The sequence below is a fragment of the Neurospora tetrasperma genome, assembly GCF_000213175.1.
Source record: "Neurospora tetrasperma FGSC 2508 unplaced genomic scaffold NEUTE1scaffold_3, whole genome shotgun sequence".
NCBI lineage: Eukaryota > Fungi > Ascomycota > Sordariomycetes > Sordariales > Sordariaceae > Neurospora > Neurospora tetrasperma.
In genome coordinates, this window is record NW_009799101.1 from 623,226 (window position 1) to 638,264 (window position 15,039).

Genomic DNA, 15,039 nt, shown 5'->3' on the forward strand with positions numbered 1-15,039 from the left:
AATCCTATCCTTATAGTAGTTACAGCTATTACTTTTATTATTAGGATAGTTTGGACCGAATACATCTTCTTCCGCTAGTATAAGGCGCTATTTACTAGCTATTGGGTGATTATCGGTCCTCTGTGGAGGAGGTAGTTCGTTATCGATAAGAGTGTCTTCGAGGTAGTTTAAATCGGGCGCTTTTACTAGTTGGATAACTTTAAGTACGAACTCTAAAGGTATATCAATAAATTAATCCCGTTCAATACCTTTATACTTTAGTAAAAAAGGTAGACTCTTATATTTTTTACGTATTTTCTAACGAAGGTTTTTATTAATAATCCAAAGCTTACTAGGTTAACGGTTTTTATTTATAGTCCGTTCGGATTTAATGACCTTAAATTATACTACACTTATATCTTAAAATTTAGTTCTAAGGTAAAACTATATAAGAAATTCCTTATTACTAAAGGTGGCTTCGTAATTAATATATTTAGCGATATACGAATAAACTTAATCGAAAATATACTTATTAATTTAATTTGAAATAAATTATATAAATAAAGCTTTATACTCTAAATTACTAAAGTTGTAATTTAGAATATAAGGGTTATCTAAAACAATATCGTTGAAAAAGGTTTATATAATAATAATAAAGTAGTAGGATTTTAAAGTCTAATAAATATCTAAATTATATTAACGAACGTTTTTGAATTTACTTTATCGAAGGTCGATTTAGAAATCATAGGCCCGTTTAATAATTAAATTAGCGAATTAATTATAATAGAATAAGAATAATAATTATTGGACTTTCTTATTAATGTTATTAATTACAGCTAAATCATCCTTCGGTATAGTAATACTTCGAGGAATATCGGTATATAAAGAGGTTGATAGGAAATTTAGGTCGGGACTATAATAATAGTTATTGGTAATAGGGTTGTATTATAGGCGGGAAGGTACATTAGTCTCTCGAAGACTCTAAAGACTAGTACGGGTTGGCTTATAGAAATACTCTAGGTATATATTTTCTAAACGCTTGATACCGTTATACCTTCGGCAATTCCTAGTATTTAAACCGCCGCCGCCACTACTACTACGAATAAGCGTTTCTAACTATCGGCCACCACAACCACTACGGCTACTACTACTACAACTAGATGGATTAAATAGATTAAGAATACTAGAATAAAACTCTTTGTTATTGAAGGGACTAGGAGTACTAGAATAAAACTCTTCATTATCGAAGGGATTAGGAATATCAAAGGCACTAGAAGGACCGGGAGCATTAGAAGGACCAAACTCTTCGTTATCGAAAGTACTAGGAACTAAGTCAGCAAACTCCTAGTTATCGAAGGTACTAAATATATTAAAAGGACTAAGAGTATTAGAAGGACCAGGAATACTAATATTACTAAGGTTATTATTATTTTTATCGACCTTAGTAGTCGAGAAGATCCCTTTAATGCCTATTGCTGAATACCTAGTACTTTAGCTTCCGGTGGCTATAGTAGGCAACTTTTAAATATTAAATATAGTATCTAGTTTCGGTTTATTAAAGAATAACGGTAGGAATAGCGCCCTCTTATTTTTATTCTTACTCCCTTATAAAGTACGAATCTTTTTAGCTAAACGCTCTCTTACTTTTTATTTTTTATTTAAATTAGAGAACTCATCGAACTTATTATCTCCGAAATTAATTAGTTTGCTCTTGTCCTACTCAGTTTTCTTCTACGCTTCTTCGTACTACCTCTTTTATTTTGCCCTATCTTTAGCCTCTTCGAATAATTTACTAAAATAGTCTTCTTCGTTCAATCGAGCTTTCTCTTTCTCGGCTTAGCGATATTATTCAATTTAGCGATATTACTCGGCTTAGAGGCGACGTTACTCAGCTTAGAAGCGACGTTACTCGGCTTTATTAGCCAAGCGAATGCGCTTAGCTTCTTAGCGAACCTTTTCCTCCCATTAACGAGTTTGCTTATTAATCTTTTTGATAGACGTAAGATATTGTATATTAAAGTCGCTTCCGGTAGTTATACTCTAATTATTATATAATTAACTTTAATTCTATAACAATAATAATAAAAGTTACTTCCGTCTCTAAGGTAGTACGATTTTCTCTTTACCTTATTACTACAAAATTAATTAATTTAGTTAGCTTTATTAGATTTACTAGATCTATTAATTTCTCTAGCTACGAAGGGAGAATAGCTACCAAGAGGGAAATTAATTATAACTAAGAGGAGAGGAAAATTAGCTACAATCACAATTAGGAGGTGGAGGGGGAAATTAGCCTTGACCAGGACTAGTAGGAAGTTACTATTAGGGATACTGGAGGGGGAATAGCTAGCGGCTTAATAACTAAATTTAGTATTTCTAAAGACCGTGACTATTACTCGGTATATTGCTACTACTAGATAAGAAGCTTAATAGGTCTTGTAGAAGGTTTAGGCGAGGTACGGTATTTCGAGCTAGGTATTATTAATATTATTATTTATAACGGCTATATAATATTATATTCGGGGTAGGAATGGGTTAACGGGGTGGTTAATAGGGTAATTAACGGATTGCCGCCTGGGAATCCTTAGTTAAAGGATCGGTTAATATAGTCGTATTCGACTTAGTATAAATCTTTTTTAGAATCTTTTTAATTATAGTACGTAGGCTTAGGCTAATTAGTAAATTGATATTGCAATTAGCCCTAATAGAAGTCTTAGTATTATATTTACGGGATCCTAAATATATAGATATAAATTTATTTATACTTGTGTTTCAAGAGCCTGTTTACGGGTACTGGCAATATTGAAGCGCTGCTGAGTATAATTAAGTGTTTGCGTAGGTTAAGTATAGTTTATATCGGTAGGCGATATAGGCGTACTATTAGCAGGCTATTCCACATTTTACTTATACTCGTAGTTATAATATTTAACCTTATAAAAATCATTGCGGGTATCGTTATTTTAGTAACCTTTAAAATTAATAATCCTCTTCGCTAAAGAGGCTAATTTCTACTTCCTTTCTATAGAGCCTAAACCTTCTATTTAAATAACTATTAATTATAGTCGCACGTATAGTTAAATTAGAATAATACTTACAATAATTAGCAAAGAGTAATTTAATAGCGCTATAATAGTTATAAATTAGTTAAAGTATTATTGATACTATTGGTAATATAGCGAAGGTAGAGATAGTAGTGCTTAATTTGTTAATTGAGGTTGAGGATGAAATTTGAAAGAGGAGGAAGTTTGAGAGGAGGAGGAAGTTTGAAAGGAGGAGGAAGTCTGAGAGGGAGAAATGATAGCTCGAAATTTATTATCATTTACCTAATTACTTAATTTTAAATTATACAGTACTTTAACAGGTAGGTGAATATAATTACAATGGTTCTACTACCTTTCGATTTACTAGAAAATTGAAATAGGATAGTAGAATATAGCGATATTAGTAGGTAATTATTAATTTATTTACTTAATAACTACTTTTTAGGTAATTCTAGCCGGCGTAAATAAAACGATAGCGGAGTACTATATAAGTAACTATATTTTACTTACTACAATCGGCCGGTAAATAGTCTCAATAGCGGGGTATTATTAATAATAATACTATTTTAGTATTTTTTCTACTATTAAATAATTTTAAAAGATTAAATAAAATAGCGGGGTATTAATAGTAAATATAGTAATAGAGGTTTGGTATTAATTTCCTTACGTTCGTTGGTAGGTCTGGAAGGCGGTTAATTATAGGGGTTTATCCGAATAATTAGGGAAATAGATCTATATTAGTAAATACGAAGTACGTACCTTATTCTGGTAGAGGATTAATAGGGGTTATTTGATGTAGGAAAGGGTTTATTTAAATTTGAATATACTATATAGATAATATATAATTAGTTCTTTACTATAATTTGTAGTTTATACCTTATATTATATTAAGTAGGTACCCGTTTGATTTATTAAGTGTAATAGGGTTTTAACTTTTACAATTTACTTTTATTAAACTTATAAACAGCTTTATAGAATTTATTATAATTTATTAATTCTAATTCTCCCCTTTATATTTAACTCCTATCTATTATCTTCGGATTTAATTATATTACCAGTCTCTGGTTATCTTTTTTATTAATATATTTAATTATACTTTTTAAGATTATATAGTACTTCTAGCCTTCTTAATTCCGCTATACTTCGTCGGAGAATTAAAGTAAATAAAGACAATAATACTCCCTTATAAATAAATTATATTATTAATAAACTACTACTACTTAAGATTAGTTATAGTAAATGTATGCCCCTCCTTAGGATTTACTTATATTAACCTACTAATAATTAACCCCAGCGTTTAAAATTACTAAACTTTACTCTGCTAATTAATAGTAATAATAATATAATTATATTTAATATAGGCGCGGTATATAATGATAATAATCATAATAATTAGAAAGAGGTTAATAATAAGGGTAATAGCGAAGGTAAATTGGATTTAATCTCTCCCTAAATTAATATGATACTAATAGTTTCTAAGGTGTTATTAATTAAAACAATATTTACGAAGGTATAGACCTTACAAATATATAGCGCCGATTTAAAAATTTAAGATAGCCAATATAGATAATATTTTACTTATTAGGTTCGACGAGGAATAGTTGTAGCTTGATTTTGAATATAATAAGCGTGAATTTAACTGATACAAATTAGAGATAATCGCATTCGAAGAGGATTTCGTAGATGAATAGGTAGAATAAATCGAGTAATAACCAAAAATCCCCTAAAGTATTACAACCCGCGGCCTTATTTTTAATATATTAGAATTTATCTAATATTATTATAATCGATACAAATATTTGTCGGATTTTCATCTGGCTATTAGTTTGTATACTATTATTAATAAGCGTTTTTAGAAGTAGTATAAGGTATAGGTCGAGATTCTAAGCATTTTACGTAGCTAAAACGGTAGAGTTATAATTAATATTCAGCGCCTACTAAAATAATTAGAAATATTGAAAAATCGTACTACCCGACGGTTACTATTATTAGATATACGTATAGCTAAAATTCTATTACAAACCTTAAGGATAAAAACAGAATTAGCTAGTTATAAAAGATAATAATAGTAATAATAATAAGAATAAGAATAATAATAAGAGGGTAAAGTTGATTCCGATTCTTCTATAGTCCTAGGACCCTTGTATTTTATAAACCTATATTTCCTTTACTAGGCCTTCCTTAATTCGAATACCGCTAATATAATATATAAGGGTATAATATACTTTGTAAATAATCCGACGGAACTATACTATATAGTCTACTAATCATTTTTAATTCGAATAACCTCTAGTAAATATATACACTTTAGTAGGAGGTTAAATTCCAAAGATATAAACAAAGCAATTTTTCTATTGGACTTTATTTACTTCTATTATTGTAATAAGATTAATGAATGTATTTACTACTTACTAAAGGACTACCCCGACTCTAAATATATATTAGTTATATAAAGGCGGTTAGTAAAAATTATACTATTTAAATCGAATAGTATACTAGCGAAATTACTTTAATTATTAATAAGTATATTCATACTAATTCACCTTTATTAGATAACGAATTCCCCAATCTCTTAACCTATTTCCAATTTAGCCGATAAATATATTTCGAATAATATAAATTCATCATACGCCTCGATTAGGAATATTAGATTTTATAGAAATAGGCTAATTAATTTATACCTATCATTCTTAATTACTTTAATAGTAATATTCTAGGTAATTCTAGTCTACTAGTACAAATAGGGAAATAGAAGGAAAAAAGGACGTTCAAAAAAATATATAATTAAGCCTAATATTAAGTAGAAAAATAGGTATTATTTCATTCGTCGGGTCCTGGATACAACTAGTTAAAATAATTTAAATAGATTTTAAGTTAAATTATGGGATTTTAATAAGGTTATTAAAATGAAGCTATTTCCCTTTACATTTATATATCAACTTCGAGCTCAATTCGAGATTAGAGAATTCGGCCGTGCAATATTTGAATAATACTAGGATAAAGTTAATAATCCTGGCCTTAAAGTTCTTAGCTGTCCTATATTAATATTTATTAATGGTTTTAGCGTTTATTATAATACCTACCGGTCTATAATAGGAGTGTATTAGTCGCCCGCTAATCTACTATATAATACTCGAATTCGTAATACTAATATCTTTCCCATCGTTCTAAGTCCGTACGCTTCGAATTTTAATAATATTGAAAGGCACTAGGTTGTCTTATACCTTTAAATCGGGGTACAATAGTAATATAAATCCATGGCCGGCTAATACTAGTATCGGTATTTACTATATATTATGCTAGCAATATACCTCAATAAAATTAGAATACTAAAGTAATTAGTATAGTTAGCTACAAATTTTATCGGTTTTATTTTATCAGCCCAGATTATATTATTAATTAATTAAATATTTTGGAAGCTTTCCAATCTGAAATCAACCGGTATTATTATTAATATATATAAATACAATACGAAGTTAATATTAATATAAGTATAAAAAGCTATTAAACAATATATAGAACCTAGTAGGGGATTAGTCTAATTTAGCTAATATTATTCGATTTAACCCCAGTACTCAATACTATCTTAATACAACCCCCTAATTTAGCCTATTTAGAATATAAAAGTATTATAACCGAAACACACGAAATATTACTAAATATATTTTTAATAATAAAGGCACGTACTAAATATAGCTGTACAATTTAATATTAACTATTCCCAACTAATTAAACTTCGCTACTATCGCCAATCTTGTACCTTCTAAATTATATTTTGACGGACTATATAAAATAGTCTATTATAGTACCCCCTCTTTTTATAATATAGCTTCGCAAAGACTATATTAAATAGTATATATAGGAAGCCTAGAAATCTATTATTCAACTAGACCGTAGAAATAACGAGGACGAGGAAGCAGATCTTCGATTACTCTTTAATTTCGCTAGAATATTAGCTACTATAACTTAGAATAATCATATTTCAATAAATATTAGGAATACCTTTTCCGAATATAGTAAGATGGATTATTATATTTTGGCTACTAGAAATTAGTATATTAAACTGTATTATACTATAATAGAGGCTATTACTAATAATCCGAGGGTACGGAATATATTTAGATCTCGTTCGCAACCAAATTAATTACCCTTATAATTATCCTCGCAGTAATTATCAATATTGAATATTATTAGTATTATAATTATAAGTAATTTAAAAAATAATAATAATAATACAGATAGAAAAGAAGATATAAATAATATTATAGCAGAAAACGAAGAAGGTTGTATAGTAGCTATAGTAGTAGTAGAAGTAAGTATACTCCCTAAGCGAGCTAAAAAGTATATTAAAAAGGCTCTCCGGCCAAACGTTTATTTAGGTACATATTATGCCGACTTTTACGAACAATATAGTCCGCCTGGTTTATTAAACGTATTAGCGGAAGAAAAATATTATAAATAAGTTTTACCCCTAAATTAAAGTCTTAGCGCCCGCTAGGCACAAGTATAGACACAGGCATAGGTATAGGCACCCGGCCTGTATTTTAAGGCAGACGGTGCTACGTAACCGACCTGGGCTATAAATTTAATATACAAAACCGGTGCCGGGATTATAGCTATTGCTAATTGAATATGTAGATATTAATAATAACGATAAACGATTTAAAGAAAAATAGTAGAAACGATTAATAGTAGAGATATTAAATAGTAGATCTTCGAATAAAAGTATATTATTTATATTATCCGATTCGTACTATTCAATTCATTTACCAATAACACCGAATTAACCGACCAAATCAGCTATATCATTAGGGAAGCCCCCAATCTATAAGATGATCCAATTTATAAAAATAAGAAATAGCCTAGTACGAAGAAGACTAAGCGAAATAAAGAGGCGGAGTTCGATATTCTAGACTCTGCGAACGATATATACATTCGGCCTAGTATTATTAGCAAATTAAAGGATATACAGCGAATTTACTACCCTATCGCTAAATTTTATCTACTATTATCCGCTGCTTTGATGTCTAATTTATTCCGTTGTACCTTATCTAGAGCATATAATTTAAATTACAATATTCCTAGCATTCTAAGGTTTGTAGCTAGTAATATATAATATAGCAATAGAGTATTATTTATAGACAGGTACGTACATTTCCTCTATTACCCGGATCCCCAATCCCCTAGGCCTATACCTATACCTATACCCGATACCTATACCTAATGCTTATCCTCCTATTTATACCGAGACCCCGAGCTCCCCGAACGCCAGCTACTAGATTTTGGGATTAAATATTAGCGGGATTTATACTAGGATATTACTATAAGAATTTAACCATATTACTCAATATAATATATATATACAGCTTACATAAAATCGGTATAAAGTCGGCAAACGTTAATAGTATAATACAATTACAAAACCCTCAAAAATACGCCCGAGCACTCCTATTAACCGAAATTAGAAAGATTGCTAATATAGACCGATATTTAGTCTGTATTTATATAGTACCCTCCAGCGCTATACCTTTAGTATCGGCAATTACATTAAATACTAGTACAATACCGGCCCCAGCCCCGGTACTACCGACAACGACAACATCGGCCGTATCGATTACATCTTCGCCCACGAGTAGAAGTAGTACAACGAACGTTGCATCTTTCTCGTACTAATTAAAGTAAAGCTTATTAATTATATTAATTTTACATTTGAGTTACCGTTTGTCAAAGAGGGTGAGCCATTAATTATTAGTCTGCTAATTTTGCTTATAGATAGGGTATATATTATAGATATTTCGAGGGTTAAGGAATATAACTATAGCTATAAACGTCAGTTAATTTAGGTAAATTAAAATATTATATGGATATAGTTATAGTACGTTAATTATTATCTTCTTACCTTCAATATACTAATATTAAGAAGGATCGTAGTCGGCTTATTAGGTTAGTTGGGCCTTAATAATATATTACTTTACTCACTTTACAATTAATTATAATTACAGTTTGGAGGTAGTAGATACTAATTATTATTAACACTTTCATAATATTTAGTAATAGAACCGATTACTAATTTAATATATAATACCCTCTCCACTAATAATTCAATTCCTTTATATTCTTATCTAACCGTAATACCTATAATAAATAATATATAGTAACTAATAGTAATCTGTGCATTGAAAGTCCATTTATATATATACTAACCTCTAAATAGAAGCATTAACTATAGAGTTCTAGACTAGGGAATCGCTCTCATTTATCGCATCGCAATCATTATATCGCAATTATTACATCGCAATTATCGCATTACTCAATTGCATCGCTCAAATTAATATATAAGCGCCGAATTGACTAAAAATTAACTAAATAATTCTAAACTAGGGCATCGTATTGTATCGCTCAGTTAAATCGCTTAATTGTATTGTTGCAAATTCAACTCGTCCTATATATCTCGTTCATCGCATCGCTTAACTACATTACTATAAATTCAATTGGTCCTATCGCTCAAATGCATCGCTCCCCAAGCCGGCGCCGGCCGGGTGCCGGGTGCCGGGTATAGAGTGTAGATGCCGGGCGCAGGGCTACTTTAGGCACAGGTAGTGTAATAGACCGTACGTTAGGTACTATACGCTAGACTAAACGGGCGGCGGCGGGTAATAGAGTAGGTCGTACGTAAGTAGGCGGTAGGGTAGGTAGTAGGCAAATCTGTAGATAAATACACGCATTCATATACATTACTCGCAACTTCCTCTCTTAACTTTTCTATATACGAGTCTTTGTAAGGTATTTAACGTCTAGGAAGGTGCAATATCAATTTACTATAGGAGATCAACTTACTATAAGAGACCAGTTTACTATATAAATCTATAAACAATTCATATACGGTAAGTTGGACTATACAATAATAGATACAGTTTATAGTCGGCTGACGGTAAGCTGATAGTATCCGGCTCTAGGGGTTCCGCAGGTAAGTAAATAATATAATAAGGCGAACTATTTAAATAACAATCGCGAGTATAGCGGGGTAAATTATATATCCAGTATATAATTTAAAACTACAATAGGACTATCTCTTAAAGATTCGAGTATTATTATACAATAAGGGTAGTTAAAGAAGGTATTAGTAAAACCGGTTCTTATTTGCACTTTTATTAATAATAATTATATCAAATATCTTTTAATTTAGTACGCGTTCGAACAATAATATTCTTTTACCCTAACTATATAACTATAGCGCTTTATTAGTATAGGGTCCTTCTCCAATTCTCTAGAGGGGAAAACCGTACGGCGTTAAGCGCCGCCGGATAAAAACCCCTAGCTTTATTTCGGTTATAATTTACTTCTACTCCTCCTACTTTATTTATAGCTATAATAATTCTTACTTACTGTTATAGTAAAATAATTTCGTTTCTTCCTTTACTATATTATCCTAATACTAAAATAATAAAAATAATAAGGATATAATTAAGGACGCCGCCTTCCTTTACCGCCTCTTCTTCTCCACTTTTATTGTTCCTTCCTCCGCTTTCCTCCCGCTTCTCTATCCTATTTTCCTATTTATATCCTTACCCCTCCGCTTCATTACTCCTATTTATATTTACCTCCGCCCTATTATTTTACTTCCTAACCTTTAATTCTATTTTCATTTATAATAATATAGGGGCCTTCTTATCTAATTATTTAATCTTCCTTACAGCGCCCCTTCCTAATTTCCTCCTACTTTCTTTCTTTTTTATTGTAATATCCTTTAAAATAGCTTCCTCTAATTATAATTATCCTAGCCCGATCAATTTCACTTCCGACCCTAAAGTTTCTTCCCTAAAAGCGTTTCTAGGCTTTATAATTTCTCCTAATTTTGCGGCCTTAATTTATTTCTAGACTACAATATTTTTTCGTATTCTTCGTAGTAATCCGGATTTTTAAACCCCTTAGAACCAATATATTTAGCCCTTTTATTATTTTTAATCCTTATACTAATTCGTATAATATTATTTGTAAAATCCCTTACTTTTATTGTATTTTAAATTTCGCTATAGTCCTAAAATCTAATAAAAAACCTACTAATTCCAAAGGCTTTTCGTAAGATTGTTATTAATAAAACCTATTTTATTTTAACTTCTTACAAATTCTATATCCTTCTTTTTCTTAGCCTTTTTTTTTAATTAATATTTTATTCCTAATTGCCAATTTCTAAATTATAATTTATATTTATATTATTAGTAAATATATATTTGATATTCTTATTAATCTCTATAGTATCTATAACGCTATTGAGTCCGTAATTACTATTATAATATTAAATAGCCCGGCTAAATATTATCAAAAATTCAATACTTTTATTCGCGCTACTTAGTAATTTATTAAATATATATACGGTTGTTTGTTATAAGACGGTCTTCCGAATAATATTATTAACCTTTCCCGCGCTCTATACTATAATACTATTATCTTTTAGCAAAAAGAATACTATATACTATATATAAAAAATATCCTCTATAATTATATTCCCTCTAACCTTAGTATTAATAGTATAATAAACCTCATTTATATTATTTCTAATTTTGATAATAAAATAATTATTCTTGTATATATTATATTTAATCTTAGTAGTAATAGTATAATTACTCTTATTTATACGGTCTCCGGGTTTAATAATAGTAATACTACCTTTAGTAATCCTATAATTATTAATATCCCCGGCCGCCCTATTATAAATAATAATTAGGTTTAATAGCGTTATAATATTACTACGAACTAAATTTATATAATAGAACTTTTCGAAGAGGTATTTAAGTGTCATTAAATATTAAATAAATAGTACTTCGGTTTTACTATAGTTATAATATAGATAGTACTTATAATTAGTATAATCGTTTCCTACCTATCCTTTTATTCTTTTATTTTAATATTATCAATAATTTATTCCCTTCTTAAATATACTTTGTAAATTCTTCGTACTACTCCTCCTCTAATTCAATTACTAAATAATATTCCTTTAATCTATTTAACTTTAACGCTTATCATAGAATCCTCTTAATTTTAATTCTATTATATAAATAATTTTAAAACTCTTTTTTTGTTAATAACTAATCTTTAATATTTAATTAAAAAAAGCCTTCCGTATTAAGGTAGTTTAGGACGATATAGGCGAAGGTCTCTTTTTTTAATTTGTAAGTACAGATAGGCGTTTAAATATTTAATACCTTTCTCTAAAAGAGAAAAACCCGGAATCCTATAACCTTTATTCTAATTTAGATTAGGAGGGAATTCTTTACTTTAATTAACGGGTATAATTCGTCGTTATTTTCTTCTAATATTTAAATTCTCCTCTTTTTTTCTTTCTTTCTTAATACTAACTATATATTATTAAATAGCTTCGCTACTAAATTTAGGGGTAAGGTCGGTAATAGTAAATTTATACCGCTAATTTAATTTAATTACCGCCGCTACTAACTAGTAATTATAGTATAATACCTATTCTTTATTCGTTATATCCTCTAATTATTCATCCCTATTAATAATTATAGGTTCTAGAATTTATAATGATAATAGTAGGGACCCTAATTCCGGGAGAGGGCTAACCGCAATTACTAATAGCTTTTCTATTAGTACTTACGCTTTAGCTTACTTAATTTTAATTATACTACTTTCTAATTAATTAGTAAATAACCAATTTCTAATTTGTTATATCCAAATATAATTAATTACCTAAATTACTATTCCTTAGACGAACTTTATTTAATTTATACGAACGAACTTTTCTTTAAAGGTTTAAACGCTTTTATTCAAATAAAAATCCAATAATAAATAAAAGGTTTCTATCTTTAAATTTTATATTAACGTAGTTTTATACGCCGTAATAATAATTTTTAAATATTTAATTCAATATAATACTAATCCAATTACAATCCCCCGTAATTTCCCATAAACTTTAATTAATTAATAGAATATTAAAACTCTTCATATAATAGCGCTATAAATATACTTAATATATATTTCCTTTACCTAGATAAAGGAATAATCCTATATTTTCGCTACTAACTTTATAAATATATTCGTTTAAATCTTTATTTTTTATTTTACTACTTTTATATAAGCCTGCTAATTGAATTTATAGTCCAATTAAACCCTTAAGAATTTTATTAATTCTATTGATTGAAATATTATATCCCCGAATTAAAGAATTTCCGTCCCCAGTACCTTCGTCCGTATAAAATATATTAATTACGTCTTATTCGCTTCGAATTCTATACCTTTCGCTTTAACCTATTCCGAATATATTTCCTATATTACTTATAAGGTCCGGTAATTTTCTTCGGTAGTATAGGCTATTACAATAATATTAATATTATTTATAAAACCGATTGTAATTGTATTTAGGATTATTATTAACTTCCAGTATAATAAAATAATAAAGAGAATAAATAGGATAAATAAGATGGGGGAATTTTAAAGTATATTTATTATAATAGTATAGGGGTAAAACATTTTATTATTAAAAAAGAGAGTGCTTCTCCTATTAGTAACGAAGTTTACTAGCTATTTAATAATCTATATTAAGAATTATATTTCTTATAAAGTATATAAAAGTTATTTATAATTAATTCTATTAAATGCGCCCTTTAGATCGAAGAGTATAAAGGATATTACAGCCCCGAATTTCTAAACCGTATAGATTATATTAGTAATTACCCGGACTATAAACTCCGTCGAACGGCTTACCTAATTACTTATCTAGCCTTCTAATAGAAAATTGAACTCTTTAATTACCTATATAAATCTTTTAATTATAAAGGCTTCGAGGATTTTTCTAATATTATTAAATAATAATATAAATCTCTACGCGCCCGTTAATTTATATTAAGTAGCGCTTTTTCCAGGCTTTTTAAAAATAATTATTTTTACGTCCTTAAACCGTTATAGGAAATATTCGAATTGGAAACTAGCGGCTACTAAATATATTATCGCCTATTAGACTAACTACTTATACAATTTTAGAAATTTATTTAAATACTAATTAACGCCCAAAGCTTTATTAAATACTATCCGGGAGAGGACGTTTTAAATATCTTCCTTAGTAATTAATTTGTTAATAATAATATTCTTTTACTCTAACTATATAACTATAGCGCCTTATTAGTATAGGGTCCTTCTCTAGTTCTTTAGAGGGGAAAATTGTACGGCGTTAAACGCTATTAAATAAAAACCCCTAGCTTTATTTCGATTATAATTTACCTACGCCGCTCCTACTTTATTTATAATTATAATAGTTCTTACCTACCGCTATATCAAATTAATTTCGTTTCTTCCTTCGCTATATTATCCTAATACTAGAATAATAAGAATAATAGGGATATAGTTAAGGACGCCGCCTTCCCTCGCCGCCTCTCCTTTTCTATTTTTATTATTCTTTCCTCCGCCTTCCTCCTCCTTTTGTATTCTATTTCCCTATTTATATTCCTACCCCTCCACTTTATTATTCCTATTTATATTTACTTCTACCCTATCCCTTTATTTCCTAACCTTCGGTTTTATCCTTATTTATAATAGTATAAGAACTTTCTCTTCTAATTATATAATCCTCCCCGTAGTACCCCTTCCTAACTTCTTCCTATTTTTTTATTCTTTATTATAACGTCCTCTAAAATAGCTTTTTCTAATTATAACCGTCCTAACCCAATTAACTTTACCTCCGACCCTAAAATCTCTTCTCCGGAAGTATTTTTAGGCTTTATAGCTTTTCCTAATTTTATAGCCCTAATTTATTTAGAACTTATAATATTCTTTTATATCCTATATAATTATTTAGATTTCTAAGTTCCTTAAAACCAGTATATTTATTGCTTCTATTATTCCTAATTTTTATATTAATTTGTATAATACTATCCATAAAATCCCCTACCTTTATTATACTCTAAATTTCATTATAGTCCCGAGATCTAACGAGAGATTTACTAGTCCTAACGCCTTTCGCAAAATTATTATTAGTAAGACTTACTTTATTTTAACTTCCTCTAAA